This window comes from Prosopis cineraria, unplaced genomic scaffold (assembly GCF_029017545.1).
Source record: "Prosopis cineraria cultivar Desert tree isolate PC_DT_omini unplaced genomic scaffold, ASM2901754v1 PC1, whole genome shotgun sequence".
NCBI classification, from domain to species: Eukaryota; Viridiplantae; Streptophyta; class Magnoliopsida; order Fabales; family Fabaceae; genus Prosopis; species Prosopis cineraria.
In genome coordinates, this window is record NW_026555332.1 from 20,316,905 (window position 1) to 20,324,858 (window position 7,954).

Consider the following 7,954-nt stretch of genomic DNA (forward strand, 5'->3'; position numbering starts at 1 on the left):
GGTACAGAGTCACGAATTTTTTCTTCTCTGTGCCATGCATCGCAGCGTGGCAGACAATGCATCGCGGTGCATATGACAGTAAAATCTATTGTCATATGGCAGTTTAAAAGGAGAACTTCCACTGCACGTGATTTCCACATCCAACGTTTTTCGAAGTGATTCAAGTGCCCACACGAAGTTTATAATGTAATCTATCTAGCGAGACAAGTTTAGACTCAATCCGATGGTTTGATCTAAAATTAGACACTCAAGTGCAAAAAGCTACTTTTCTTTCAAAAACTTGCACCCTAAATGCTCAATTATAATTCCTTATCTCATTAGACCACTTTGGGCCTTGAACCAAGTCTAAAAGGACTACATACAATTGATTAATACTTCTAACAACATATATCACATCAATTACTCATATTGATCTCTCAATGCCACATTACACACTTATGGATTTATATGAGGCATAATATATACAACACATATACACATAAACCTATTCCACTTTTAACCAATCGACTCTTACATAGAGGGCTTCGCCTCATGATATGGTTGGGAATCACAATATACTTGACTCTTCCAAATAGGGCTCAGCCTCACCATTTGTGTCAAGTTCTCATGTTCACATACATAAATTATCACATCAATTCACATATATATACAAGTGGAACAAATTACATAATATCATATACTTGCTTAGATCATATCTAACCTTACCCACATACCCATCATTGGGGCACCCTCAGTGGGATGCTACATCATATATATATATATATAAAAGCAAGTTTTCAACCACAATTCATATACACATTCATATATTCATTTCACATATACTTATGCATCCTAGTTGGCAACTTAACTCTAACAATACATTATACATTCATGTACACAATGGTAGTCATACCACTACTAAGCGAGGCTACTCTTTCCTTGCTTCCTTTCCCGGCCTTCTTATGCTCTCTTCACCTATATACAAAAGTATCGGAGCGAGACATATGTCCCAGTAACTCGGATATAACCCAAATATTGATTAGTAAGCAAAATCATAAACAAGAGATAAAGCAGAATGTATTTCAATAAAACCAGTTTAGTATGCATATACATCAATTCATAATCATCATTTGACCATGCTCATGCTTATGCATTCCCGATTCCACCTAGCGAAGTAATCTCTACACTCAAACCAGGACTTCTAGTCTTTCAAGAAACAGAGCCCACCAAACCTCTATTTAGACTAGGTATCCTCTTTGCATATGGGTGGTCTCTTAAGTCCGTCATAACATAGTCAAACTCTATGCTCAAGACCCTTAGGACCTTCTAGCCTTACACAGATTAGGACCACAATTCCCTACCCTAGTTTAGGGTATACACATGGATCATTATCCTAGGTCTGTTATAGCAGAGTCAAGCTCTACACTTGGGATTTTCAAGATCTCCTAGCTCCTTCTTGGAGGAGTCAAGCTCTATGCTCAAGACCTTCAAGACTTTCTAGACTTACATAAAGTAGGGCTGCGACCCCCTACCCTAGTCTAGGGTATACTTGCAAATACAATGCACATGTCTACATATATCCCTTCACATTCCTGTCATACGTTACTCACACACTTGCATATATATACTTTAACAATTTTACTACTGTATTAGTTCATAAATCACAATACACATAGTTATATAACATACTTGTAAATAATTTCATAAACGAACAAGTAAAAGGGTCACTCTAGTTACCTTTAATCCTTACTACTAAGGGTTACCAATCACTTTAAACTCTTAAGGGTGTAGATTCTCACAAGAAACATCATAAATGCTTAATCTACACAATATAACATTTCTTAGTCAATTCTCAATACTCAATATAGGCACTGATGCGGCTAAACCAAACCCCTTAACACCTAAAACAACTCCATTAGAACCTTTCGAATTCATAAAGCCCATTATTTATAGTCATTAACCCTATAGGCTATTCAAATGACCATATCATCCTTCTAACTCACTATTCAACCAATGTTCACCATTTAATCTAACTTCTTAGGCTATTTTGAGCTTAAATCCTTAAGGTTCAACCATTTGACTCTAAACTAATCATAAAACCTTAGTTTTGTACTCGAAAGCCCTTTTTAAACCTTCTTTTAGATTCCAACACCTTAAAACTTCCTGATTCAATTTCTCAACCGATCAAATTCAATAAAAATGGGATAGAAATGAAACTTAGGGTTGTACAATACTTACCTGAAAAGTCACTAGTCGAAGCTAACTCCCAATCACCAGATAATGCAAGCCCTAACAGAGATAGACTCCTTTTCCTCTCTAAACATGTTTTCCTCTCTTTTCCTTTCTGATTTCATGAGTTCTGACTTAGCCTTTAAGTAATTTTTGTACAATGCACCGCAGCGCATGCAACTTCTACCGTAGCGTGTGGCACATTGAGGAAACTTGCACTGTTGCTAGCGTGTTATCCTGAATTGCTGTTTTACCCTCCAATCCTATCAATATAAAAGCCAACCAATATGAAACATCAAGTCAACACCCAAACCATAATCAATCTACTAATTACTAATTTACCCCTAATTAGCAACTAGTTCCTTAGATTGAAATTTAGGATGTTACAACCAGAACCTAGAAAATGTAAATAACCACTAGTGAGATCAAAATCTTAGTAATCAAAATAGCTCATTAAATGCTCATTAACAGATATAACCATGTATAAGTAAACAAAACCAATATACTAGTTATATATATATATATATATCAATAAAACAAAGCTTTCCTTTTCTGAACTTTTTCACATAATTACACTCACTAGCATGATCATCTATCCACCAATCCTCCAAAGCTCCTTGACATGAACTATAGGCTCTATTGGATCAATTGCATATTGACCTAAGCACACTTTCAGTGGTAAAAACACTCGACTAAAGGTATTCTATCCCACCTTTGAATTGTGGTTTCCCTTCTCTCACATACTTGTGATAGAGATGTCATTGACTCCTAACCGTACTCTAACAGACAATAAAGAGTTGCCAGAATACTTGGATGTCCCATGGTAATAGTCATAATATAATGCTGTACTAGATGTCTAATGGTACCAGCCTGAATATGATACTACACCAAATGTCTCATGATGCCAACTTGATCATATGGATTTATTCACTCACATCTCCACATACACGCACATCCACATATGCCTTAGGTGAACTACTACCCCCTATGATCATGCTTTGCACACCTTTCACAACTTTTCTACATTTTACACATTACACACACACCCACATACACATACTTATATTCATTTATTACATTCAAAAGCAATAGTTATTCAACTATTTCTCAAAATAACTTTACATGCCAAAACCACTTGTAAAACCATGTAGAGAAGATACACAAACATTGAAACTATAATTGCTTTTACATAGTTATAATAGTTAATGAATATAATGAACTACATGGTTACCTCAACCCTTCTATTTGTAAGAAAAGATTAACTGTCTTACACTCTATCATTCTAAGTTCCTTCTAGCTATCCAACATATTACACACAGAAATTCACACACAATTAACACTATGAGTCAATATTACACTAACCAATAATACTAATCGTAACAATTAGAAACTTAAAAAATTATAATTATTGATCCTAAATCCATTTCCACCTGTTATACCCCAATCATCTCTCATTTCAAGTATTAACATGCTTACTCTTCAACTTCACCCATTTCTATAATTCTAACCAATTCGAGCCTATAGCTTAAAAGCTTTATCTTTAAGATTCAAACCAGTCACAACATCCTAATCTAGTTCTAAAGAACCTTTCTATTACTATAGGGTAAGAAATCAACTCCTTAAAACTTTTGAATTTAATTTTGCAATAGTTTAAACTATGAGAAAATATGATAGAATTAAAGGTTAAAGCAGTACAGACTTACCCTATAGGTAATAGGTCAGAAACATTATTATTTCTTCTGATATTGCTTGCGCTATAGAGCACCCTTCCTTATCTACTCTCGTGCTCTCTTTCTCTTTATTTCCTTTTATTTTCATGAGCTGAGCCATAAATTTAAACCCAAAATTTTGTGCCATGTGCTGCGGTGCATCTATCACTAGCGCATGGCATAATAAAGAAACTCTTTATCGTGCTCATATGCTTTACTTCAAAATGCCATCCTTCCACTTCCATCTATTCATATAACATCATAAAGAGTCAAAATAACATTCCATCATCCAAGACCCTAACCTCACATTAAATTACTAATTCACCCCTTAATTAGAATTAATGCCAGAATAAAAAATTTAAAATGTTATAGAATGTAAACATATGTAATGTGTTGTTGTACTTGTCGGATTGTATGTGTATCTTAGCTATGTGGTGTAAATTGAGATGAAAACATGACAATGTTGTGAAATGTGATATGGAGGACTAAGGTACAAGTGCCAGGTTATGTGTTTTGAATTTATAATTGTGACAAATTTGGCCAAATATGTAATTTAGTGATTATGCAAACAAGGGGCCCTGTTGTGTAGTAAAGGGTGTCTGAGTGCCCAAATTTATGTATGGATGTATTTTTATAAATATGATTAGTCAATTAGGTGAAAAATGTCCCTTTGGACTATTAGATATGACAACACACCCAAGAAAGGATTGAATTTGGTGTTTATGGAATTTTTTGTTCTCTTAAAACTTTTTTAGCAAAACTATATGTAAAAAAAGTTTGAGAAAATTCAAGTTCTAAACTTTGATTGCAAAGATGCTAAAGTAATTTTTTTTGCAAGCTTAATATGTATAAAATCAATTTCTAAGTAGTAGTTAAAGCATAAATTATAATTGATAAAAACAAAGATTTGAGGGAAAATAGAATGCAAATTGTGATTTATCCTGGTTCAACTCTACAACATGAGGTTACATCTAGTCCCCAAGCAAACCACTTGAGATTTTTCAACAATCTTCCACAAGTTTGAATTGGGAACTTGTGGGCCACTATAATCTACAAGTTTGATCTAGGAACTTGTGAGTTATTGTATCCACTTACTACACTAGTGAGCTTTTTCTCTAAAGAGAATAACATCTCTTGATTGCAAGAAAAATATCTTTCACACTTTTACATTGATTTTGAATATGTAAATCACTCAATTAAAACCCCCTCTAAGAGTAAGAAGGAGTACAATGAAGCTTTGATACTCAAAAGATAAAGATATAAATGATATTAGCTCAAGAACATTGTTTTAATATAACAACAGTATGAAGAACTTAAATCTCATAGCCTAATGATTATAAGTTTAATCACTTGTTAGGACAAGTTTAGTGTGTTATATTTATAGCCCATAGAGTGAATTACCTGTTAGAGATAAAATATGACCATTTATAGCTGTTAGGAATCAATAGGAGTGAAGTAAAGGTGAAAAAGCACTTTTTCTACAAAATACACTTAATGCTATCAAAGCTTTCATTCAACCCTAGACTTGCATGACCTAAGCTTTGATGAGCTATGTGTACCTCTCAATAAAGAGTGGACAGTCATAATCCAAGCTTGGATAAGCTATCCCTTTTAAAGCTCAAAATCACTTCACTTGATCCAAGCATGGATAACCTAGAATCCAAGCATGTTTGATGAAGATAAAAGCACTTGGCTTCTCTATAAATCTAAACACGATGGGTACGAAAGCTATTTGGTAAGAAAAAAAGGCTTCTAAGGCCTGTTTCACGTGTGGGTGCAATTAGAATTCATGCTTAAATTTGGACATTGAAGCATTTTAGGGCTAATTCACATGTGGGCACGTTTTGATTCATGCAGGGATTGTCAGACACCTCTTCTTAAAAATTAGAAAGGATATAACTTACCCAATACAATATCAAATTTGGTAAATTATATATCATTAGAAAGCTATTGAAGTCTAGTTTTCAATAAAATAAATTTCACACTAAGATTCAAATTAATATTTGAGATGTGATTAAAAGAGTGACTAAAGGTTGGAATTGAATGTTGTGTGGAATAAATATCTTAGCATTGAACTTTTAAAATTCATCTATTTTTTAATAGAACTCCATTTTGAATAAATAAACAAAATTTGAAAACTTTATAGAGTAAGTAAAAAAAGACATTAAAAGCTTGTGAGATATATATGATCAAAGATGAAAAACATGATTATGGAAAATTATATCTTACTCTTTCTCTTAAGAGCTAAAATATATGTTTTAATTTAAAATATCTTGAGCCAATATTGTATATCTAAATCAATGAGTTTAACATAAAGACTTCTAACCTAAGGATATTATACCCATCAACCCTAAGGCTTTTAAGGTGTATCCAAGCTTGTATGAATATCTTCATTCTTCTTAAGCTCTTCTTGGATCATCATTCTCTTCATCTTTATGTTCTTCAATCTTGAATGTGGCATGCAAATGATGACTTTAGTTTCTTCCTCTTCATGCTCACTCTCATCTTCATTTTTTACAACCTTAAAAGATATGATATGAATAAGGTGGTTAGTCCAAGTATCAATATGCATATATCCAAGTTATGAAAGATGATACCTTGAATACTCTTGGATATAAAATCAATTTAAGATAAAGAAAAATATGATAGTATAAAATAACTTTTATGCACATGAATCATTTTTCCAACTCTCATGTAAAATGTAACAACATAGGTAAACACACTTTAGAGCGCTTGTTCTATAGTCATAGTTAACTATGTGTGTGTGTGTGTGTGTGTGTGTGTGTGTGTGTGTGTGTGTGTGATAAATTAAAGCACATAGTTAACTAGATTATACTTGGTTTATATTTGCCATCATCAAAACTTAACTAAACATAATATAAACCTTTATGCTTTACATGGATGTGGTCTAGCCCTTAGTATTGATTAATGACACAATGTGCGGATTTGGGATGCTCTAGTGAGTGAAAATGACATAAAGAGGTCATTTTGCATTTGGTTGTCAAAGGTTCAAAAGAAATATCAATTTGAAGTAAAAACTTATGTCATTAGTTAGATTATGAAATAAGTAACATGCAAGTGTTCAAATTACTCCAACTGAACATCGAATGTGTAAATGGCGCACGTTTAAAACTCATATTAGATGAGCTATTATACAGCAAAATCTATCACGTCACTAGTGCAAAAAGCATTTTTTGCCACAGTTAAAATGCATTTTTGGCGACAAAAGACACTATGTGGTAGAAGATTATGTGATAGTAAATAGACATTTTTCATCACAGATCAAAAGAAACTATAGTGAAAGATAGTATTTTTGCCACAGGTCCTAGCTTACATGTGGCGAAAAACATAGTGGTGAAAAATATTGTCATGTATGCTAGTATTCCTTTTGTTCCAAATACTTTTGATTCTTATACATCTTTTGGTATGAATTTGGGAGCTAGGGATGATTTAGGCATCTACTTGCATGATTTTTGTAACATCCTAAATTTCTAATCCTGCATTAATGACTAATTTAGAATGAATTAGTGATTTAATGTGAGATTAGGGTTTTGTGTAGTGAAGTAATATTTTTACCTATTGGGATGTTATATGAACAGATATGAGTGAAAGAGCAAAATCCTAAAGCAGAGTGTATGTGCATAGTGAGGATTTTCGTCATTGTGCCACATGCTACAGCAGGGGATAGATGTGCCGTAGCACATAGTGTGGAACTTTGATTAATAAGGACATGTCTAGCTCATGAAATAAAAGGAAAGAATGTGAGAGAAGGGTTTTAGTATGGAGAAGAGTAGGGGATGTGCTAAGGTAAGCAAAATCAGGAGCAAGAGTGGTGTTTCCAACCTGTTACTTATCAGGTAAGTCTCGTACTACCTTAACATACAATTCTACCCTATTTTCTCTTAGTTTTAACTAGTGCGAAATTGAATTCAAGATTTTTAAGAAGTTAATTTCTTACCCTATAGTAATAGAAAGGTTCTCTAGAACTAAACTAGTATTTTGTGACTAGTTTAGGTTGGAACGATAAAGTTTTGAAG